The sequence below is a fragment of the Musca autumnalis genome, unplaced genomic scaffold (assembly GCF_047663935.1).
Source record: "Musca autumnalis isolate F117 unplaced genomic scaffold, ASM4766393v1 scaffold_5, whole genome shotgun sequence".
In the NCBI taxonomy this organism is placed as follows: domain Eukaryota; kingdom Metazoa; phylum Arthropoda; class Insecta; order Diptera; family Muscidae; genus Musca; species Musca autumnalis.
The window spans coordinates 175388298-175414646 of record NW_027412088.1 but is presented as its reverse complement, the minus strand read 5'-3'; the positions used below and the strand labels follow the sequence as shown (position 1 = coordinate 175414646).

Below are 26349 nucleotides of genomic sequence, written 5' to 3'. Positions count from 1 at the left end.
CCCATAGGCAACGAAAATTTCGTGACCATCCGATCAAAATTGCGACCTGTAGCGTGATTGCAAAAAAATTTAAGATGCATTACCGACTATTGTGGTATCGCCCTTGTTTGACCACATTCGCCAACCTACTTTACACCAATGTAAAGGGAATATTTTCTTCTTCCATTGACATGATTTTCCGTTGGAATACCCCTACTAGAAGCCGATATATTCACAAAGTATAAAACTTTGAATTTGTCTGCACATGAGTTTTTCCCCACTCCGACCGCTAAAATTATCCGACTATCAACAAAATCAATAGGCTGCATCCTCTGTGGGATCCCCTAAATTTCGTGACGATCCGATCAAAATTGCGACCTGTAGCGCGATTTCGAAAAAATTTAAAAATGGGATGTATTACAGACTATTGCTATATCTCCGTTATTTGGCCACCTACGCAAAACCTACTTTGCATCATTGTAAAGGTGGGATATTATACTTTCATAGTCAGGCTTTGCTTTTATTATTTCGATGCATTACAAACTTTTTAGCCAAAACCAACTTATAATACCTACCCCACATAGTGGTGTAGGGAATAACTAAGGTGTAGACTTTTTAAGCGGGGAAATATGATTATTGTATTTTCTGGAATTTTAGTAAAATTTAATTGTAAAGAAACAAGTAAAAAAGTATCAGTCGGCTTTGCCGACAGAGATATACCCTCAGCCTGTGAATATTGAAACAATTTTTTTCCGAAAAAGTATGTGTTTAGGGGGGTTTTAAAAATTTTGGGCGTTTGAACCGAAAAATTGTTGATTAGGATTAAAGATCCAAAGTTTTGCGGAGGAGATACTAAAAGGAATGGATCGACATTGACCCTTATGGAAGTGGATCTCCAGCCACAACATATGGCGCCATAGGGGGTTTTTACACTCTTCGGGCTGTTTGCTCAAGAAGTATGGACTTGCCCCTAAAAAACTTTTACCATCGTAATTGAGGCAGCGAATGCAAGTTGCTTCGACAAAAATCAAAGTGATTCGATATCAGGTCTTAAAGTGAACTTATCCGAAATTTTGTGTGGGAGGTACCGGATGGAGTGGACAAATACAGTCCATATTTGAACCTGATCTATTTCTGGTAGATATATTAGGATGTGTAAAGTATGGACCAATTCGGCCATTCCCTTCAAGAGTTACCGTACGAACAATTTTTCCGAACATTTTTGAACTTTTGTGGGGGAGGTACCTAAAAGACTGGACCGATATGGCTTATCTTCCAACTTAAACTATGTTTGGACAAAATATTACTAAGGCCAAATTTTGGACCGAATCGGCAGATCCCTTCTAGTGTTATCTTGCGCTCCAACCACCTCACGCGGTGTCATAGAGGTTTTTTTTGCAACTTTCATGCTATTTTCTCAGGAAGTATGGACTTGCCCCTGAGGAAACTTGTACCTTCGTATAGGGGACAGTGAATACAAGATGTTACAATAAAAACCAAGGCGATTCGAGAGCAGGTCCTAAACTGAACTTTTCCGAAATTTTGTGTGGGAGGTACTCGAAGGAGTTTACCGATTGAATCCATATTGGAACCTCATCTAAGTCTGGTAGAAATTTCATAATGTGCAAAGTATGGACCAAATCGGTTACTCCCTTCAAGAGTTATCGTACGCACAAATTTTCCGAACATTTTCGAACTTTTGTGGGGGAGGTACCGGAAGGAGTGGACCGATATAATCCATCTTTGAACTTGAACTAAGTTTGGACAACTTATTACGAAAGCCAAATTTTGGACCGAATCGGCAGATCCGTTCGAGAGTTATCTTACGCTCCAACCACTGCACACGGTGTCATAGGGTTTTTTGTAACTATCAGGCTATTTTCTCAGGAAGTATGGACTTGCCCCTAATGAAACTTACAGCGTCGTATAGAGGACAGCGAATACAACTTGCGTAAACAAAAATCAAAGCGATTCGCGACCAGGTCCTAAACTGAACTTTCCCGAAATTTTGTGAGGGAGGTACCCGAAGGAGTGGACCGATTGAGTCCATATTGGAACCTCATCTAAGTTTGGTAGAAATTACACGATGTGCAAAGTATGAACTAAATCGGTTATTCCCTACAAGAGTTATCGTGCGCTCAAGTTTTGCGACAATTTTTGAACATTTGTGGGGGAGGTACCTGAAGGAGTGGACCTATATAGCCCATCTTCGAACTTAAATCGAATCTGGACAAAATATTTCGATACCCAAAATTTGAACCGAATCGATTAATCCGTTCGAGAGTTATCGTGCGCACCAGCCAGCCAGACAGACAGACAGACGGACAGACAGACAGACGGACGGACATTGCTAGATCTACTCAAAATTGTCTGAAACGGATATCGTACAAACATACTTGGGGTCTAAAACCATTATTTCGATGAGGCACATTTTTGGTCGTATCAAAGTGTAAATACCCTCTTTAGCCTAAAGGCTGAGGGTATAAAAACGATGCACTATGTCTCGAGTTCAAATAAACGGTGGCCAAATATAAAAGGAGTTGGCGTTGGCAGATGAATTTTGGTATAAATACTTATAGTTCACTGACAATGTCGAGAGCAAAAAATTGGGAACGTCGGTCCAGGTTTTGGGATACTCCCCATGCATCGATACTTCTTAATGTTTCGGTATTTTGAATATTTTAGCTAAACTTATCAACCAAATTGGTTGAATTTTGAGATGCAGGGTTTTCACTTTACAAAAAACTTTTCCGATAAAAATTATGTACATAGGTCCACGTTTTGATATACACCCCATATAACGGTACCTCCCGATTTTCGGAATTTTGAAGATTTTACATATGTTTCACGCCCAAATACGCCGAAATTTTGCATTGAGGGTTCCCAATGGACCAAAAACCTTTTCCGATAAAAATTATGGACATAGGTCCACGTTTTGATATACACCCCATATAACGGTACCTCCCGATTTTCGGAATTTTGAAGATTTTACATTTGTTTCACGCCCAAATACGCCGAAATTTTGCATTGAGGGTTCCCAATGGACCAAAAAACTTTTCTGCTAAAAATTATGTACATAGGTCCACGTTTTGATATAGCTCCAATAGAACGGTATCCCCCGATTTTCGGTATTTTCTAGGTTTTAGCCACATTAAACAACCAATGTAGCTGATATTTGGTATTTAGTCTTCGCCAGGTGTTGCGAAATATTTTTACAGAGAATTGTTGGTATTGGTTCACGTTTTGATATAACCCCCGTGGAACGGTACCGCCCAATTTTCGGGTTTTTTAGGTTTTAGCCACATTATCCACCCAAAATTGCAGAAATTTGGTGTTCAGTCTTCATATATTTTTGTGAGTTTTGTCTTCAAATAAGAGAATTTTCCTTAAAATTTTTTTGACCGATTAATGGTAAAGGAACGGCACATTTTTTGTTACAAATCGAAATTTTTTCCTTGACGGTGCATTTTTTTTCGGAGACAAGTCCATACTTTTTAAGGGGATGGCCCTGGAACTCCAAAAAATCTGCCGCCTCTAACTAAACTTGGTTGTGCCTAACATAACATACATACGTACATACTTGGATTACGTCCAAACGTGGAACATACATCGTACCACTCCTTAGGGTATCTCCCACATAAAATTTGGAACACGTAAAATTTAAGGTTTTTTATACCCTCAGCCTTTAGGCTAGAAAAGGTATATACACTGTTATACGGACAAAATGTGCCTCCTTGAAATAATGGTTTTTTACCCCAAGTATGTTTGGACGAAATGTGTTTCAGACAATTTGAAGTCCGTGTGTCTGTCTGTCTGGCTGGCTGGTGCGCACGATAACTCTCGAACGGATAAACCGATTTGGTCTAAAAGTTGGCTATCGCAATATTTTGTCCAAACTTAGTTTAAGTTCGAAGATGGGTTATATCGGTCCACTCCTTCCGGTACCTCCCCCACAAATGTTCGGAAAATTTGTGCGCACGATAACTCTTGAAGGGAGTAACCGACTTGGTCCATACTTTGCACATAGTGAAATTTCTACCAAACTTAGATGAGGTTCGAATATGGACTATATTTGTCCACTCTTTCGGGTACCTCCCACACAAAATTTTGGAAAAAGTTCAGTTTAGGACCTGCTCTCGAATCGTTTTGATTTTTGATGTAGCCACTTGTATTCACGGCCCTCCATACGACGGTACAAGTTTCATCAGGGGCAAGCCCATACTTCTTGACAAAATAGCCTGAAAGGTGAAAAAAAAAACCCAGATGACACCGTGTATAGTTGTTGGAGCGCAGCATAACTCTCCGACGGATCTGCCGACTCGGTCCAACATTTGGCCTTCGCAATATTTGGTGCAAACTTAGATTAAGTTCGAAGCCATATCGGTCCACTCCTTTAGGTACCTCCTCCACAAAAGTTCAAAAATGTTCGGAAAAATTGTGCGTACGACAACTCTTGAAGGGAGTGGCCGATTTAGTCCATACTTTACACATCCTAATATATATGTCAGGTATAGATCAGGTTCGAATATGGACTATATTTGTCCACTGTTTCGGGTACCTCCCACACAAAATTTCGGATAAGTTCACTTTAAGACCTGCTCTCGAATCACTTTGAGTTTTGTTGAAGCAACTTCCATTCACTGACCCACTTACGATGCACTATGGTTTCAAGCAGGAATTTTTTGTCCAAAACTATTTTTAGAAGTTTCTAAATTTTTATTTATTTTTGCACAGAATAATAAAAAAAACACTTCAAGTCAACCGCGATGGTACAATTTTTTTGGGGGCAAGTAAATACTTTCTGAGAAAATAGCCCGAAAGTTGTAAAAATCCCTATGACACCATGTGTAGTGGTTGGAGCGCACTATAGCACTCGAAGTGGTCAACGGATTTGATCCAAAATTTTGCTCACAGTTTCAGTTCACTTAGGCTGAGGGTATATATCTGTTTATATTACAATTTAATCATTACCGCAATCGTATGCTGAAAATGCTTGATTGAAAACCCTCCCCCCCCCCCCCCCCACCTACCTACCCAATTATGTGAATGCTGTAACAAATTATTTTTCTGGGGCTTTTCTCTATTGTCAAATAATTTTTGGTTTTTACATTGGGAATATAACAGAAATATGTACATAATTAATGCTATTCCTATTTACGTCGTATCTTCATGGCGACGTATTTAAGTGACTTGTGTAAACCACCAAAGGTCTTCCATGTAATGCCGGTGCCAAGTTTATCATTTGGTACTGCACCCGTCTTGTAATAAAAGCCATTCAAATTGCTAAACTCTGAGGGAAAACTGCAAGAAAAACAACAAAAATTAATAAAAGTAATAGTTTACATTTGCTTCAAAGTAAACTTACTTCAAATCACAGTCGTAATGCCACCAACCGCCCATAAACCAAGAAGCACAGTTTCTATCAGAATTTTGATCATTATCTTGATCGTATGTTGAAAATTTTTGACCGTGATGTTTCCATACATTCAGTGAATTTCCACCGTTTGACTCAACATAATCGCCTATTCGTAACCGATATGCATTACTTTCATCCCCGACAAAAACGATTTATAATGGCTATATCTCCAGTTATTATCAAAATCTTCCATTTCTATTTTAAGTTCAGTGGATCCCGGTGGATGGGTTAGAGCATGAATTTTTTCCAATCCCAACCAAAATTCGCCATTCAAATCGCCAAAACCATTTTTGTAATCTTCCCAATCGCGTTCGAAGGATACTGTGCCGTCAATTCTTCTTTGTATAACTGTCCAATCGTCATCACAGGCAACCCAAAATGACATTTCACCATAGATCTTATTTCTTATGCGACATTGTTTGCCATAGCAATTTGTGGCCTTTGAATTGGCACAAGAGTCGGGCAGTAATAGGTTCGAACTGTAAATAGATAATAACAATTAAAAAAGTATCAGTCGGCTTTGCCGACAGAGATATACCCTCAGCATGTGTAGATTGAAGTACTTTTTTCCCAAAAAAAAAAAAACATATGTATGTATTTAGGGGGGTTTTAAAAATTTTGGCCGTATGCATTGATAGGATTAAAGCTGAAAAATTTGCAGGGATATCGATAGATAGGGCTTTTTCATCACACTAGCCTGCGAAAACATAATCTAGCTATATTCGGTAATATATTCCGCTCGAGCCCTCCAGCCACTACATATGGTGCCATAGGGTTTTTTACAACTTTCGGGCTGTTTTCTCAAGAAGTATGGACTTGCCCCTGAAAAAACTTTTACTGTCGTAATTGAGCCAGCGAATGCAAATCGCTTCAACAAAAAACCAAAGTGATTCGAGAGCAGGTCTTAAAGTGAATTTATCCAAAATTTGTGTGGGAGGTCCCCGAAGGTGTGGAAAAATAGAGTCCATATTCGAACCTGATCTATATCTGGTAGATATTTTACGATGTGTAAAGTATGGACCAAATCGGTCATTCCCATCAAGAGTTATCGTGAGCACAATTTTTCCGAACATTTTTGAACTTTTGTGGGGGAGGTACCTGAAGGAGTTTGCTCAAAATATTACAAAGACCAAATTGTGGACCGAATCGGCAGATCCGTTCGAGAGTCATCTTGCGCTCCAAACACTACACACGGTATCATAGGGCTTTTTTGTACCTTTCAGGCTATCTTCTCAGGAAGTATGAACTTGCCCCTAAGGAAACTTGTACCGTCGTATGGGGGTAGTGAATACAAGTTGCTAAAACAAAAATCAACGCGATTCGAGAGATGGCCCTAAACTGAAATTTTCTGAAAGAAAAAAAAAGAGAGAAAGAGAAAAACGGGAGTGTGAACAAATCGAGATGTACAGGAGATAGAATGAAGTCCAAAAATTCTACCAAAGAGTGAAACATCAAACTGATGGCTTTGGAACTGGCACATCCTCCAGTAGAGACCAGCAAGGTAATCTGGTAACTGATACAGATAGTGTGCTAAGGATATGGAAAGAGCAGGTGAAGGAGTTTGCACAAAATATTACAAAGACCAAATTGTGGACCGAATCGGCAGATCCGTTCGAGAGTTATCTTGCGCTCCAAACACTACACACGGTATCATAGGGCTTTTTTGTACCTTTTCAGGCTATCTTCTCAGAAAGTATGAACTTGCCCCTAAGGAAACTTGTACCGTCGTATGGGGGTAGTGAATACAAGTTGCTAAAACAAAAATCAACGCGATTCGAGAGATGGCCCTAAACTGAAATTTTCTGAAAGAAAAAAAAAGAGAGAAAGAGAAAAACGGGAGTGTGAACAAATCGAGATGTACAGGAGATAGAATGAAGTCCAAAAATTCTACCAAAGAGTGAAACATCAAACTGATGGCTTTGGAACTGGCACATCCTCCAGTAGAGACCAGCAAGGTAATCTGGTAACTGATACAGATAGTGTGCTAAGGATATGGAAAGAGCATTTTTCCAAACTGTTGGTATCCAATAGTAGCGAAGTCGACGAAGATACCACAGATCCAATCGCAGAAGATTGTATTGAATGTATAACACCCGGCCAAGATGAGGTAATGACATCAATAAACCGGCTGAAGAATAATAAGGCAGCTAGTTAGCTCCATCTGGCAGGAAGAACGCGTACCCGACGATTGGAACCTAAGCATCCTGTGTTCTGTCCATAAGAAAGGAGGTAAGACTTATTGCTCCAACTATAGGGACATACATAAGTCTTCTCCCTATCACCTACAAGATAGTGTCAGGGATATTGTGCGAACGACTAAAGCCCATGGTCAACGAAATAATTGGACCATACCAATGCGTTTTCAGACCTGGCAAGTCCACCATTGACCAGATATTTACCCTGCGACAAATCCTGGAGAAGACCCAAGAGATGCAGATCGACACCTACCACCTTTTTGTCGATTATAAAGCAGCCTTCAACAGCCCGCTACGTTCAAAGGTATTCCAAGCCATGTCTGAATTTGGTATCCCCACAAAGCTCATTCGGCTTTGTAAAATGACTCTAACTGACACAAGATCTTCAGTTGTGAAATAAAAAGAAGAATTGTATTGGCTAACAGATGCTACTTTGGCTTAAGTAAGCAGTTTAAAAACAAAGCCACATCTCGTAAAAAAATAACGCTCTGCAAAACACTGATACTACGCGTGCTGATGTATGGCTCCGAAGCCTGGGTACTTGCGCAAGCAGACATGGCAGTGCTTCTGCGGTGCACGCAGAATTGGCAGGCCAAAGAATAGATGGCTCAAACAAGTGGATCATGAGATGACAAGGTGCGGTATTCCAAAAAGCGAAGCACTAAACAGAGAGAATCGGAGATCTTTTCTTAGTTCGGTCTATGGAACAAATGTTTTGTAATGGGTCAGCTAAGTAAGTATGTATATTTTGTCGATAAATTGACTTAAATACCATAATAAATATAATATCCTGGACGATCTTTTAAATATCGTCTAATACACTTAAAATTATAAGTAATTGTAGTGCTGGATGGCATAGACAGTTCAACTAACTGTGGTCCATTGAAAATTCACCGTCAAGACTGGGAATTGAACCCAACACCGTCAGATTGCCAGTTTATAACGTTTTTTGCTTCTTCTGTAAAGTTTTAGTTTTGTGGGTTACGTCTTCCGGCATTTATGGTTACGATACACACATTGTCTTTTATATATAAGAAGATGATATCAAAAAACATTTAAAAATCAGATACTTACCAAGTTCGCAGGGACCCATTATACATTTTGCACTCTCTCGGTTCACCTGTTTAGAAATACAAAATCACAAAAATTAGCCTTAAAATGGAATTAAAGAAGAAAATATAAAATTGCAAAAGATTACCAAAGAATTGAAATACTTTTTAACCGATGGCAATAGCATGACTTTCGCTCCGTAAAGTTATAAAATTTGAAGGAAAATTTGATTTAAAAAGAAAAACTCATTTTAAAACAAGTAAGCAAAGGCTATAGTCGGACGGGGCCGACCATGTGATACCCTACACCACTACCCCTGGGAATTAGGTTTCAACAAATCAATTTTTTTATGGAACAAATTCTCTTCTCTCGTATTAATGAGTGCACCCAGATTCATATTGGTTCAATGATGTGGGACCTACTGTTTATGGCCGAGTACGAACGGCATGCCCTAAGATACCACTTGTAGAGAAATGGCTGAAGTACTCAGAAAATATCGACAACTTTACTGAGGGGTTGAACAATTTATGTTGCCTGGCCAGGAAATGTTTGTGCAATTTTCTTTGAACATCAGATTCCTTTTTGGAGTACAAATATTCCCAGTTACAATGACACTCCTCCAATTTATTGAACACTACAAATGCTATATATAAATTGTCAAAGGGACAATTGTGAAATTATTGAAGACCTATCGTCCAAAAATTGTGCACTTGTGCCATGCTTTTCAGGGTGATATCATTGTGGTATAAACTTATATATGAATGAAAGACAAAAAATTTAGTTTCCATGAAGCCAAGGTTTGCACTATTATAATACGCGAACTATTGTAATTTACCAGTAACTATGACTATTGCTTGAAGTAACTATGACTATTGCGTGGAAGTTATGACCGCGTAAATGAATAAGAATATGTAAAACACGTCGGGTATTTCAAAAAACCAATAATAGGATTAAAGTACTCGCGATTACCCATAATTTGATATGTATATTGACTATGTAGTCCACACCGCATCACAGTAATTTACTGCTAAAGCCAACATTTAGTGCAATATTTTTATAAAAATCCTATTTTTGAGTAGAGTATTTACACTATTCTTTTGAGTGTGCTGGTACCCCACGATATTTTAGTTCCGGATCATATAAATCAATCATAGAGTGAAAATCCATCCACTAGAACAGCGGAAACGGCTACTACAAATATTAAAAAAAATTGCGAAAAAAGTTTTTGAAAATATCGCAGATTAGAGTTGTAAAAAGTTTAGCGGTATGGAAGCTGTATCCGATTTATCCCAAAAATTGGTTGTGGCTGTACATCCACGGTACATCCACGGTGCCTTCACCAAAATTAGTACTTCAAAAAACTTTAACGGTAGCGACATCGAGAATATTTTGACAAAAGGGTGGTCAAGCGACCCCATGCTGCAATATATGTATAAAAAATCCAATTGGACAATTAATACGCTATGGCTTCACGTAATTTGCATTAATGCAAAAACTGAACTTCTGTCATGATAGGGACAATTTGTAGCATGGGAGGAAAATGTGATTCTCTACCCAAAACACATTATATGTATATTAAGCAGTAGGCCCGTTATCTCGCAGACAAGTGATTGCAATTTGCATTAGAGGGAAGATCAGTAGTTCTATTTCCATATGTAGTCTACTTTGCCGGCATATGCCCTCCAGGAAATGAAATATGGACCAAAAATATTTTTGGTATTTTTCATACAAAAGTAATGGTCCATTTCACCCGCTAAATAATATCAGATCATCATCCAAAATTGTAAGCATCTTCTTCTACCTAAACTTTTACCTCGTGCAAAATTTCGTGATTATTGAGCTATAATTGCGAACTTAGCGTGTTTATGATAACACTAGAAAGAAATAACTGGGTATATTAGGCTGTAACATGAATTTTTACCAAAACAAACTTATAATACCCTTTCCACATAGTGGTGTAGGGTATAAATACCACGTTGCACCTAAATATCTAGGAATATATGCAAAAAATGCCTTAAATAGGGAAGATATTGTTGAGAGACTTTTAGAAAAATGTGGTATTATGTGATGGATTTTTTAAACGCTTTCTGTCCATTCACTATGAAATCCCCAAGAAAATTTGGCATTAACTGAAGTAGGTTAAGAAAGGCTATACCTCCGGATTTCTGGTATTTAGAAGGTTGTGGTCTCAATATCCCTCCGAAATGGGTGAAATTTGGTATTAAGTCTTCCTTTGGGGGTAAACAACTTTCCACCTGAAATTTACCGGTATAGGTCCACGTCTTCATATAGCCCCCATAGTACGGAACCTCCCGATTTCCGGTATTTTGAAGGTTGTGACCTCAATATCCCGCCAAAATGGCTGAAATTTGGAACTAAGTCTTCCTTGGGGGGTAAACATCTTTCCACTTAAAATTTGTCGGTTTAAGTTCAGGCCTTCATATAGCTCCCATAGAACGATACCTTCCGAGTTTCGGTACATTTTGCATATGCAAAAATTTATGCATTTTGCATAATTTTACATATGTCATATGTTTCGATTGCAATTTAATCAGAAGCCAAAAATATGGCCTGTCCCAAAATTTGACATGAATCGGACCAAAAATAGGGGTTGCCTAAAATTCCGCTGTCTAATGATCGCTTATATCCGGATAACGGATTTGCCAATTAAGAAGAAGAAGGGGGAAAAACGTATACGTTTACGGCATAAGTTAGCGCCTTCATATAGCCGCCATAGAACGGTCACTCCGAATTTTCGGTATTTTAAAGGTTGTGGCCTCAATATCCTGCCAAAATGGCTGAAATATGGAACTAAGTCTTCCTTGGGGTGTAAACATCTTTCCACTTAAAATTTGTCGGTTTAGGTTCAGGCCTTCATATAGCTCCCATAGAACGATACCTTCCGAGTTTTCGGTGGTACTTTTATAGCGGCTCTTAAAATAAAGGACGAAAAGGACATTGAAGGAAGTGAGTTAGAAGGTCGAAGTACTCTACAAAAATAATCCTCATTCGATATGACTGAAGGCATGTCATCTCAAAAAATAAGCTTAAACAACAGTGAACAAAGATATAACGCTAATTCCTGATGCCTTACAGGGTCTCTAACAAAAACTTCATCACGCCATAACGGGGAAGTTCGACTCACGGCGTATCTGTCCTTCGGGGTTCTTAATATACTCACTAGGGTTATGACTTTTTGGCATTTTTTTCTCTAAAATGATTTCCTGTAGCAGGACTGAATGAACTTTTGCCTATTAATCACTACGCTATCGTTTATTCCATTAAAAAATATAAAAAAAAGTTCAAGCACAAATCGATTTTAAACAAGTAAGAAAAGTCTATAGTCGGACGGAGCCGACCATGGGATACCCTATACCACTATCCTTGGACAATCGCTCTCCACGGAACTTCTTTTCAATAATTGTGAAAATTAAATCAGAGATGTAATGATAATTCCGTGCGGAGTTTTTTTTTCTTTTTTTCTCGATCGAGATTCGGCGGCAGCAAACAGCGTCTGTACTCCATTGTAGCGGCTGAAAATTAGATGAAAAACTATAAACCCTTCAGAAGGCCACGGGAAACCACTGAAGTAACTCTCCCATGAAAATCATACAATATGAACAACCAACAAAACACACGGCCCTCAGTCTCCGGCCAATCGAGGGTGCTAAGAATCCCCGGAGGTAAAAACAAGAAAACACTGAACATTGGAACATGGAATGTCCGAAGCTTGTATGAGTCTGGAAAACTTAACAATACTATCAATGAAATGAACAGACTTAACATAGATATATTAGGCGTTAGTGAAACATGGTGGACGGAATGTCACACATTTAAATCCCAAAATGCGTCGATATACTCCTCAGGAAATATGGAAGGGACACACAGAAGAGGTGTAGGTATCATCGTTAGCAAAAATGTTGCTGGCTGTGTTGCTGGATTTGTTCCAATGTCCGATAGGTCAATGATGATAAAAATAAAAGGAAAACCGCTTAACTTAAACATTATTCAAGTATACGCACCCACATGTGATGGAAACACAGACGAGGTCGAAAAATTCTATGACGAAATCAATGAATTGCTAGAAATGACGAAATCACATGAAATTACAATAATTCAAGGCGACTTCAATGCCAAAGTAGGAAGCGAAGAAGTATGCGGTATTACAGGAAGTTTTGGTCTCGGCGAAAGAAATGAAAGGGGTGACAGATTAATACAATTCTGTCAAGAGCATGGAACTACAATCACTAACACACTATTTCAATTACACCCCAGAAGGCTTTATACGTGGAAATCACCACAGGATAACAGAAATAATATAGTGCGTAACCAAATTGACTACATTATGATAAATAAAAGATACAGGAGCTGCGTGACCAAATGTTCAACTTACCCAGGAGCAGACGTGCCATCGGACCATAACCTTCTGATGTTAAATATCCGAATAAAACTAGCAACAATACGAAAAAAGAAGACTAGGGTAAGAATTAACTGTGAGAAACTCAATGATCCAATGATTAAAAACGAGGTGAAGGATAGCATGAACAAGGAACTAGGAAGGACCGACATGAACGATTTGGAAAACCTCTGGTATAATGTGAAGGGCACAATATGTAAAATTACTGAAAACTCCCTTGGAAACTGCAATAGAAAAAATAATGAGGAATGGATGACCAATGAAATTTTAGAGCTTCGAGCAGAACGCAGTAAATTTAAAAACATTGATTACGAGAAGTATTGGGAAATCAACAAAGAAATTCGAATAGCAACTCGTGCTGCCAAAAACACACTGTTAAATAGAAAGTGCCAAGAAATTGAACACCTACAAAATGTGCACGATGATTTTAATCTTCACAAAAAATTGAAAGAAGCGGCCGGAATTTATAGGAAAAATATCCCCACAACGTTTATTGATAACAACAACCAGCCAATTTTTGAAACAGAACAAATAAAGAGCCATTGGAAAAAATATATTGAAGAATTGTTTACAGATGAAAGCCGATCCAACAACGAAAATGTTAATATCAATATTGCTGGAAATCCGATAACGGAGTGTGAAGTGGAGCATGCAATTATAACGCTGAAGGACAAAAAATCAACAGGACCTGATGAAATACCTTCCGAAGTGTTGAAGCTAATAGATGGACGCAATATACAAATATTAGTAAAACTCTTTAATAATGTATATGATACAGGCCAGTACCCACATGACTGGTTATTATCGACCTTTATAGCAATACCGAAGAAGATGCATGCAAGGAATTGCAGTGAGTACAGACTGATTAGCCTCATGTGCCACATCCTAAAAATTTTTCTAAGAATAATACACAAAAGAATATACCCCATATGTGAAAAGGCTATGGGAGAATCACAATTTGGATTCAAAGAGGGCATGGGGACGAGAGAGGCTTTACTCTCCATGCAGATACTGGTGCAGAAGTGCAGAGATGTGCAGAAAGATGTTTTCCTTTGCTTCATAGATTATGAAAAGGCTTTTGACACAGTTCAACACGATAAGCTAATAGATATATTGAAAGATATTGGGGTTGGGGAGAAGGAAATAAGATGCATTAAAAACTTATACTGGAGTCAAACTGCACGGATTGAGATAAATGGCGAAACTACGGACGAAATTATTATATCAAAAGGAGTAAGACAGGGGTGCATATTGTCTCCTATGCTTTTCAACATCTATTCCCAAAAAATATTTAATGAAGCAGTGGAAAATGAAAGAATAGGTATACAAATACATGGACGAACAATAAATAATATACGATATGCAGATGATACCGTAATAGTAGCTAGCAGTCTACCTGGTTTACAAAGGCTCGTAGATAAACTTACAAGGGTGAGCGAAGCAAATGGCCTAAAAATAAACATTAAAAAACAAAATACATGGTTGTGAGTAAGAAAAATGACCATTATCACACCACACTAAAAATTAATAATAAAAATCTTGAGCGAGTCACTAATTTCACATACCTTGGAGTATTGTTAAATGAAAAATGGGACTCTTCCAAGGAAATCAAACGTCGTATAGAGATGGCCAGAGATGCATTTTTCAAATACAAAACAGTCTTTACAAATCACGATATAAGCCTCTCAACAAAAGTCAGATTCGTGAAATGCTATATCTGGTTCGTACTACTTTACGCAGTTGAGACATGGACCATCAAAATTGCAGATGAGAAAAAACTTGAATCCTTCGAGATATGGGTCTACCGAAGGATTTTTAAAGATACCATGGACTGATCATGTAACAAACCAGGACGTTTTACGCAGAATGGGTTTAGATAGACAATTGCTGCGACATGCCAAAGCTCAGAAAATTGCATATTTGGGACATCTGATGCGAAATGAAAAGTATAAACTCCTGCAAACCATCATAAAGGGCAATGTAGAAGGAAAAAGAGGAAGAGGCAGGAGAGAATTGAACTGGCTGAAAAACATACAAAATTGGACAGGCTGCCATGATGAAAGAAGCATGATTTCGGCGGCAAAAAATAGAGAGCTGTTTATGCCTGTATAATATAAAATAAAATAGCATAACACATTTATAATAATATTGTATGATCGCTTATATCCGGATAACGGATTTGCAAATAAAGAAGAAGAATGATAATACTTATGACCAAAACCAAAAAGTTATCTAGCATGGCAAAGACATTTTAGTAGAAGGAAAGGAAAATTTAGTTCACACAAATAAAATGTAATGAAACCCACTTATGTAGTACTACTACTACTTCCGTTGTTCAACCGCTACGTTATTGAAATTTTTACCAATTTCACACAAAATTTCAGTCCATTTAACCTGCTAAGTATTATCTGATCTTCACGTTGGTTTGTACGCTTCTTCTTCATCATAAACTCAAACTTTGTTTAAAATGTTGCGGGTTATTATTTTGACCTACAGAGCCGCTACAAAATTGGTTAAAATTTTGTTTTTGGTCCATTTCATCCCCTGAACATTTCACGATCATCTCCAAAAACTAATCATTTCTAATATGGCCCGAACCCAACCTCCTTAAAAATTTGTTACAATCGGTCCGTAATTGCGGCCTTAAGCTTGCTTACAATTTTTAATGGACGGACACACATCGCTAAATCGCTTTATCTCGTCGAGATATGAATTTAGGCATACCAAATAAGGGGTCTAGGACGAATATTTCGTGGTGTTACATAAACTTTTGGAGAGACAATATGTAGCATGGGATAAAAATGTGGTTCTCTACACAGAACCCATTATATATTAGGCAGTAGGCCCGTTATCTAGCAAACACTTTATTGCAATTTACATCAGAGGAAAGGTCAGTAGTTTTTTCCATATGTAGGCTACTTTGCGAAATATATATGTATGTCCTCAAGGAATTAAAATATCGACCAAAAATAAAATGTTTATATTTTTCATACAAAAGTAATGGTCCATTTCACCCGCTAAAAAATATCAGATCATCATTCAAAATTGTAGGCATCTTTTTCGACCTATACTCTTACCCGGTGCAAAATTTGGTGACTATTGATGTATAATTGCGACTTCTAGCGAGTTTATTATTACACTACAAACAGATAATGGGATATATTAGGCTGTAACTCTGTTATCTGATCATGCACACCAACATAATTGGCATCAATTGAAAGGTCAAGCGTTCCACTTTCAAGTATATCTCACTTGTCCGGAATGTCTTTTCCAGGAATTAAGATATAAGCTGTATATTAATAATGTTCACAATTTTCACACAAAAGTTTTGGTCCATTTAACCTTCTAAATATTATCCGATCGCCATCTCAAATTGCAAGCTTCTCCTTTGTGATATACTCTTACCTTATTTAAAATTACACGTTGATCGGACTATTATTGAGACCTACAGAGCTGCTAGAAAATTGGATAAATATTATGTTTTTGGTCCATTTCACCCGCTAAATATTTCACGATCATCACCAATAAGAATAGGGATCTATTCTGATCTGAACCCGACCTCCATACAAAATTTCGTGACGATCGGTCCATAATTGCGGCCTGGAGCGTGTTTACAATTTATAATGGACAGACGGACGGACGGACGGACGGACTGACGGACGGACACACATCTCAAAATCGCTTTATTTCGTCGAGATATGAAGAATGGTATACCACATTGGGGGTCTCCGACGAATATTTCGCGGTGTTACATGAATTTTTACCAAAACAAACTTATAATACCCTTTTCCACATTGTGGTATAGGGTATAAAAATCATGTTTCAAAAAAATTCATGAAATGAAAAAAATTTTTTCAAAAATTATATTTTGTTGCACTAATGAATAAATATATGCCTACTTACAACTATAATAACGTTTATTCCATTCAAATATTGAAAAAGGTCATGCACAAACCACTTTGAAAAAATTTTAATTTTTTTGTTTTTTGTTAAAAAATTATATCTTTGAATAAAAGCGTTTACGATATTTTTACGATTCTCAGAATTAAAGAAAATTAGTGAGAAATAAAGGTGATGTCAGTTTTATTATGTGGCTCATGTGGCTCTAAAGTTTATTTTCAAATGTATATCTGCTTACAGTGACTTCAAAAAATTGTCCATAATATTGATAAATTCAAATTTTAAAACCATTTTGTGCGTGAGGTTTTTTTCATCGAATCACCTTATAATTAAGATTTTATGTAATCTTATGGCAAAACTCATCACGCTATGATGCAGGGATATGAGGTTGTAAAAGAGTCATAACCCTAATACTCACCAAGAGTTTTCATCTCCAAAAGGAATTATCGCTTCCCCAAAATTTGTGTTCACTGTGTTATTGAATAGTTGAATATTTCGATAGCCACAGCATATTCCACTCAACTGGCCCAACTGTTTAATCAAAGCACTCCTCGTCCCGATAACATATCAGGACAATGGCAAAACATTGCCCACTCCATGCAAACAGCCGCAAAATCAGTACTTGGATACCAAAGACCTCCACCAAGGAATCCATGGTATGACCAGGAGTGTCGTGCTGGCTGCTACCGAAGAGAAAAATGCGGCATTTAGGGCTACTCTACAATCAGTAGCAGCGCGTAGCTCACGATAGAAGTATCGGGAGAAAAGGAGAGAGGAGAAACGTCTTTTCAGCAGGAAAAGAGAGAGAGAGAGAGAAAAGCGAGAGTCTGAACGAATCGAGATGTACAGGAGGCAGAATGAAGTCCAAAAACTCTACCAAAGAGTGAAACATCAAACTGATGGCTTTGGAACAGGCAAGGTAATCTGGTAACTGATGCAGATAGGGCGCTAAGGATAGGGAAAGAGCATTTTTCCAAACTGTTGGTATCCATAGTAGCGAAGTCGACGATGATACCACAGATCCAATCCCAGAAGACGGTATTGAATGTATACCACCCGGCCAAGATGAGGTAAAAACAGCAATAACCCGGCTGAAGAATAATAAGGCAGCAGGAGGTGATGGCATACAGCCGAGCTGTTTAAAACCGGAGGCGATACGCTGATAAGGTGTATGCATCAGCTAGTTAGCTCCATCTGGCAGGAAGAACGCGTACCCGACGATTGGAACTTGAGCATCCTGTATCCGGTCCATAAGAAAGGATATAAGACATTATGCTCCAACTATAGGGGCAAGGTCAACGAAATAATTTGACCATACCAATGCGGCTTTAGACATGGAAAGTCCACCATTGAGCAGATATTTACCCTGCGGCAAATCCTGGAGAAGACCCAAGAGATGCAGATCGACACCTACCTACCACCTTTGTGTCGATTATAAAGCAGCCTTCGACATCCCGCTACGTTCAAAGGTATTCCAAGCCATGTCTGCATTTGGTATCCCCGCAAAACTCATTCGGCTTTGTAAAATGACTCAAACTGACACAAGATCTACAGTTAAAATAGGAAAGAACTTCTCCGAAGAGTTTTGTACCAAAAGAGGTTTCAGGCAAGGAGACAGCCTTTCGTGTGATCTTTTCAACATCCTGCTAGAAAAGGTTATACGAGAGGCAAACGTCAAAAGAGGCGTGGCACAATCTACACCAATAGCCACATGTTACATGCTTATGCTGATGATATAGACATCATGGGACAATCAGTAAAAGAAGTAACCAATATCTTTATGAAGGTCGAAGAAGAATCTGCAAAAGTGGGTCTGGCGGTAAACGGCGAGAAGACCAAGCTGATGGTGTCGACGCGCATTGCGTCCATTGAGATCGGACCGACTGTGGAAGTTGGTTCCTATAATATTGAGGTAGTAAAAGACTTCGTCTACCTCGGCACCGCCGTAAACACAACAAACGACATCAGTTGTTAAATAAAAAGAAGAATTGTATTGGCCAACAGATGCTACTTTGGCTTAAGTAAGCACTTCAAAAACAAAGCCACAACTCGTCAAACAAAAATAACGCATTACAAAACACTGATACTACCCGTGCTGATGTATGATTCCGAAGCTTGGGTACTTGCGCAAGCAGATAAGACAATGCTTGGCGTGTTTGAGAGAAAAATTCTTAGAAAGATCTACGGACCAATCTGCGTTGACGGTGAATATCGACGTCGTATGAAACACAAGCTGTATCTGCTATACAACGACATCAATATACTTAAACGAATCGAGATGCAGCGATTGCTTTGGCTAGGTCATATAATAAGAATGAGCGATGATGAACCCATTAAAAAGGCGTATAAATTCGAGCCGCATGGCGGTGCACGCAGAATTGACAGGCCAAAGAATAGATGGCGCAAACAAGTGGATGAAGAGATGACAAGGCGAGGTATTCCAGAAAGCGAAGCACTAAACAGAGAGAATTGCAGATCTTTTCTTAGTTCGGTCTATGGAACAAATGTTCTGTAATGGGCCAGCTAAGTAAGTAAGTAAGCAAAGGTTGCGGCCTCAATATCCCACCGAAGTGAAATGAAATTTGGCACTTAGTCTTCATTGCTGTAATTCACTGTTGTGTGTTGCCAGAGGATACAAAAGGTAAATTCGGAAAATTATAAATATTGTTCCAAGTTTTGGAAAGAACAAGGATGACACCTCATATGAGAGCTCTTTTAAATTGAGCATTCTCAGTTATGATATTCTGCTCCGGCAAGGAATAGAAGGAAGAGAATTTTTCATCCTTTGACAGTTTTCACCTGTAACCAAGTTTCATATAACTTCCATGTATCAACTCGAAAAAAAGAAGGAAAAATTTTTCATAAAAAAAATTGGGAAATATTTTCATGTTTTTTTCAGCAAAATTGATACTAATATTTTCATGCTTTAGAATGTAAACATACATTTCATTTCTTTGGTGACCCATAGTGAAATTTGACCAAGAATATTTTTGTCTTTGACATCATCTCTCTAAAATTATGATTTGTGGGACAATCTTTATATATAAAACTCAATTGTCGTTTGTTGGTAATTGAATCAGTTGAAAACGGCTGGAGCGATTTGGATAATTTTTTGTGGAAATGTTAGTCATAGTTCAGTTTAGGTTTTTATGCAAAGAAAAATTGGCCACGCCCACTTTTATAAATATGTTATATCTACGAAACTACTCAACAGATTTTCCTGAAATTTTCAGGGAACGTAGAGTGATGGCCCCCTGTTGAAATAGGCTACACATTTGGTTGAATTTCGGATCGGGTGGGGTACCTCCCCTATGCCCTATTTTTGTAAAAATGCAATATTTGCAACAATTACAAATGTATCGCTTTGAAAATTAATTTCCGAGTCAATGGCGATTGTGTCTCCGACCTTACGTGATTATTTGGGGCATTAAGACTGGACAACGCCCACTTTTTTAAATATGTTATATCTACGAAACTACTGAATCGATTTTCCTGAAACTTTCAGCGAATGTACAGGGTTGGTCCCCGATAAAAATAGGCTACATATTTTTTGACTTTCGGATCGGGCGGGTACTTCCCCTATGCCCTATTTTTGTAAAAATGCAATATTTGCAACAAATACGAATGTACCTGTTTGGGAATTTATTTACGAGTCAATGGCGATTGTGTCTCCAACCTTACGTACTTATTTTGGGACTTAAGATCCGACGACGCTCACTTTCTAATTAGGTTATATCTACAAAACTACTGAAGGGATTTTCCAGGAAATCGCGATTTGTCTAAACTTTTAAATCTTTAAAAATAAAAATCAAATGTCGTTCGTTGGTCATGGCATCAGTTGAGAACGGCTGGACCGATTTCGATATTTTTTATGCAAAGAAAATGTACGCCCACTTTTTTCAATTTTTAATTTTTATCATTTCTACAAAAACTACTGAACCGATTTTCCTGAAATTGCCAGGGAATGTACAAGGATGGCCCCCGCTTAAATTAGGCTACAAAAAAGTGTTATATTACCCACTTTTTTAGGATCCAATGACTTGACCACACCCACTTTTTAAAATATGTTACATCTACAAAACTACTGAACCGATTTTCCTGAAAATGTCAGGGAATGTACGGGCATATTTTCTTGAATTGTGAAGGGGGCATATTTGAAAAAAACGCCTTACATTTATGAATAAAAATCAAATGCTGTCATAACCCAACTTAGGTTTTTTTGGAAAGAAAAGTTTATCACGCCCCCCGAAAAAAGGTTACATATTTTATTGAGTTCCAGAGGGAGCGGGGTACCTCCCCTATGTGATATTTTAAAAAAACGTTATACATATTTGCAAAAATTATGCATGTATCGAATTAAAAATTTACGGATTAATCTACAATCTAGGTACTTCTTTAGGGCCTATAGGCCCGACCACGCCTGTTTTTTTAATATGTCATAACTCCAATGCTACTGAAGGGATTTCCATAAAATTTGCGACAAAAGCTCACTGTTTGCCGTTGTTATGTACATATACATTATGAATTTCGGAAGAGGTGGGGTACCTTCCCCATGCCTTTCTGTTAAACGCTATATATAAGCCAAATGTATGATTATATCGGTTTCAGCATATATTTTGGTAGGCAATGAAGTTGTGTGCACCCTAGGTACATATTTGGAGCCAAGATACCGGACCAGGCCTACTTTTTTTAATATGTTATACCTTGAAAACTGATGACCACGCCCACTCTTTTCAAAACATTATTTTTCCAAAACTGCTGAACCTAATATTCAGAAAATGTTCAGGAATGTCCCGCGGTCCAAAATACTATATATTTGTAGACGAATTTCGGGGCCTATTATTTTATAATCGCTATATTTGCTAACCTTATGAGTGCATCGGGTTGCAAATTAGTTTTCGAGACAACGGTGGTTGCGCCCCCGATCAAGACAAACTATATATTTACAAATTATGGTGAGGTTCAACGGTCCATCAGCCATGAAAAGCTAAAACATATAAGTCTCAATAAGCGGGAGAATTCGATTTAACCACTTCTTAACCTTTAAAATTAGATCGCTTTAGCATAAAGACAGGGACATGGACGATAATAAATCCTAAAAAGCATAAATTGTCAAAAAAAATCCGACAAAGTCCGTAAGAGAAAAGAAAGGTTACAGACAAAAAATCCTTCTCGGTTTGACAATAGACCGAAGAAGTGAGGTAGAAAATACTTATTTTTTAATTTTCAAGCATAAAGTCGATAAAAAGTTGTCATTAAAACTCAATACGACGGGCCAGCAACGCGGACCAGGGTCTGCTAGTTTTAAATAAATTCAGATGAAGTTCGACTTTAACCCTAAAACGTGTTTTTCATTTTTAACAGGGTGTTTTTGTAAAAATGCTTGCCTGTCACACGAACCGTTCGTAGTAAAACGTATATGTTCAAAATTTGGTTCTTGTAAAATTTTACGAACCATTCGTTTTTATCTGAAAGCTTTCGTCTATTTCATAAGAGCTTTTATATTTCAGGGTTTCCATTGTACTTATTTTGTGGATTTCGCATAGGCATCTGTACGTAAAATGTGTTACTTGATGGCAACCCCGATAAACAGGTGACAAACAAAAAATAAGAAAAAAATGTAATCAAATTTCCCCAAAAATAATTGTGATAATATGAAGAAACGGATGTACATATACGCGTGTGCTTCTATGGAAATAAATAAAAATGCATTCCCTTCCAGTTTTCGTGTGTTTTGTGCCATTTATTACTCAAATTATTTCATTTTCATTCAAAACGATGGGTCTTTTCCATTCGTTTATTTTTGACGTATTCGTTTGTCTGATTTTGTTACGAAAACCAAAAAAATTACGAAAATAAAAAGCTTTCATTTGTTTGTCACACGAATGCAAACGTCCACCGCTATGAAAACCAAATTGTGCCTTCGTTCATGAAATCGACGAACGAATGGGCAAAAACTTTTTACAAAAACTCGCTGTAAGAGATTCCTGGCGATTAAACAAGAGTTACAGATTTGGTGTATTCCGAGACCTATAGTAAAATTTTATGGGGAACAATTTTGTAGAATATTTGGATTTGATACGATCACATTCTTAAGGAGTTTTTGAAAACTTTTCGAAAAAAGGACAAAAAAGACCCCTTTAATGAACCGCATGAGGGTTACAAATTTTTAACAGAAAAGTTGCTAAAGACTCTATATAGCTTAAATGCAGGACTTCAAGATATCTTAACTCGAATATTTCCAAAAAAAAAAAATAAAAATGGGCGGAACTTGCCCAGCCTATTTTGGTTACTTTCCGACGTAAACTTTAACAAGTAAAAAGTCGTTAAGTTCGGCCGGGCCGAACTTTTTATACCCTCCACCATAAAATAGTCTTAATTAAAATGGAATAATTAGGGTCCCTTCACAATTTTAGGTGGAACAACTTTTCGACAATGGATAGACTTCTACTGCCTCACACTATTGCTTAAATTACCCTGTGAACACAAATGTTGGGGCAGAGATAATTCCTTTTGGAGATGAAAGCGCTTGGTGTGTATATTAAAAACCCCGAAGGACAGATGCGCAGTGAGTTTTTGCGAGAGACCCTATAAGCCATCGGTTAAAAATTTTAACTAAAATGCTCAAAATACCGAAAATCGGGAGGTACCGATATATGTGGGCTATACGAAAACATGGACCTATGTTGACGATGTTTCGTAGAGATGTTTCATGACCACTGAAAACCTCAAATGTCAAATTGCAGATAGTTCGGTTAAAAATTGTGGCTAAAATTCTCAAAATACCGAAAATCGGGAGGTACCGTTATATGGGGACTATACCAAAACATGGACCTATGGTGACGATGTTTCGTCGGAGATGTTTTATGGCCACTGAGAACTTCAAATGTCAAAATACAGCTATTTCGGTTAAAAACTGTAGCTAAAATTCTCAAAATACTGAAAATCGGTTATAAGGGGGCCATACCAAAACATGGACCTATGTTGACGATGTTTGATGGAGATATTTTATGACCACTGAGAACCTCAAATGGCAAATTACAGCTAGTTTGGTTAAAAATTGTAACTAAAATTCTCAAAATACCGAAAATCGGGAGGTACCGTTATATGGGGGCTATACCAAAACATGGACCTATGTTGTTGATGTTTGATAGAGATATTTTATGACCACTGAGAACCTCAAATGACAAATTATTGCTAGTTCCGTTAAAAATTGTAGCTAAAATTCTCAAAATACCGAAAATCGGGAGGTACCGATATATGGGGGCTATACCAAAACATGGACCTATGTTGTTGATGTTTGATAGAGATATTTTATGACCATTGAGAACCTCAAATGTCAAATTGCAGATAGTTCGGTTAAAAATTGTGGCTAAAATTCTCAAAATACCGAAAATCTGGAGGTACCGTTATATGGGGACTATACCAAAACATGGACCTATGCCCATATCCTTCGGGATATAAGTTTGTTGATAGGAACCCTAAGTGCCAAATTATAGATAATTCGGTCTGCAAATGTGGCGAAGAACGTCAAAATACCTCAAGTCCGGAGGTTCCGTTATATGGGGGCTATATCCAAGAGTGGACCGATATAGCCCATCTTCGAACTTGACCTGCCTATGGAAAAAAGACCCTCGGGTGCAAAATTTCAGCACTCTATCTCAATTATTGCGGACGCTAGAGTGATTACAACAGACGAACAGACGGAAATGGCTAGATCGTCTTAGAATTTTATCCTGATCAAGAATATATATACTTTATAGGGTCGCAAATGATTAGTTCGACGTGTTACAAACGGAATGACAAACTTAATATACCCTCCATACTATGGTGGAGGGTATAAAAACGCCGATACACGTGTCTCATAATTTTAGCTTTACTTTCATAATCTACCCGATTTTCCTTGTCACTTTGTTTTTTGTCGCACAGGGTAGTCACTTACCTTCTTCAAGAATGTCCGTAATATAAACAAAGGGACTTGAAGGTCCAGTTGTAGTTATGTTACTTTCAACAATTTCCAGTTTAGTTTTCAATTCATTCTGGGTTTCTGTCATAGTTTGCAGTTCGGCGTTATTTTCCAAAAACAGCTCCATTAAATTCGTAATGTTTTCATGTGTGGTAGTTTCCAATAATTGAAATTTGTTCACTAGTTCTTCATGGTTTTTTCCAACACTTTCCATTTGTGATTTAGTTTCACTGAACTTGGCATTAGTTTCATTGGAAGTTATGGTTAATTGCTCTTTCTGGGTTTTTGCCACATTTTCAATTTCTGCCTTATTTTCCATCACCATTTCCATCAAATTTGTTATATTTGCTTGTGAAATAGCTTCCAATAATTTAAATTTGTTCACAAGTTCTTCCTGGCCTTTTTCAACACTTTCAATCTTCCCATTAGTTTCAATGAGTTTGGTATTAATTTCGTTGGAATTTTTATTACCTTCGAGAATTACAATTTTGTTCGTTAGCTCCTGCTGGGTTTTTCTTATATTTTCTATGTCCGCCATTGTTTTCAACATAAACTGCAACAAATTTCTTTCAGGAACTTGCGTGATTGTCGTTGGCTCATTTATTTCATGATCGTTTCCATTCGCCAAAGAATTTCCTCCACTTAGATTCATGGTAGCCTTCGTTGCATTATTATTCTCCGGTAGTTCGAATTTTTTCATTAGTTCCTCCAGGGTTTTTTCGCACGTATTAATTCTAGCAATTAGTGCGGCCTGGGATTTTTCATAGTTATCCATTCTAGCCATAAAATCACTTAAGGCAGTTTTCTCATTTGTATTTGGCTCGGACTGCGGTGAATTTTTCTCTTCCATCAGTTTTATTTTGTCAAACATTCTATCCAATTTTTTCTCCGCCACTTCGAATTTTACGTTGTTTTGGGTTACCAAAAAATTTAGTAACTCCAAAACTTGAGTTTCATTTGAAGTTTTGATTGATTTTGCATCGGCATTATTTTCATTGAGATCCTTTTGCGATGTTATAGAAATACGAACAATTTAATTATTATTTATTTTCACTATTAACAAATCTCAATTTCACTTACTTGTGGCACACTGGCAGCCGTAACAAGGCACCACATTAATGCGAAGACAAAGACGTTGTGCATTTCACTTTCAATTGCAAAGTTATTCTAAAAAATTTCACACATTGCAATTGATTTAATATTATTTATTGGCTGGAGCCGATCGACAGAGATAGTTTTGTTCATGGCACAGTGTACTGTGGTTTGTAAGTTGTATGGTAGGGTGCGAAAAAAAGTATTTCTATACAATATATCGAAGTGCATAGTGGGTATGCAATCATGTAATTATAATTATTTTCAACATAAGTTCCAGATTTGCCATAGTCCCCATATATACATAGATATTAGGTTGGGGCGGTTAGTATGG

At 37.6% G+C, this 26349-nt stretch overlaps 1 protein-coding gene and 1 pseudogene across 2 annotated transcripts in view; both read right to left on the bottom strand.

The window, feature by feature from the left end:
- Positions 1 to 26349, bottom strand: part of LOC141404970 (uncharacterized) — a 1496028-nt gene that overhangs the window by 419190 nt on the left and 1050489 nt on the right. The gene's annotated exons all lie outside the window — the stretch shown is intronic.
- Positions 5039 to 26102, bottom strand: LOC141387683 (uncharacterized; annotated as a pseudogene).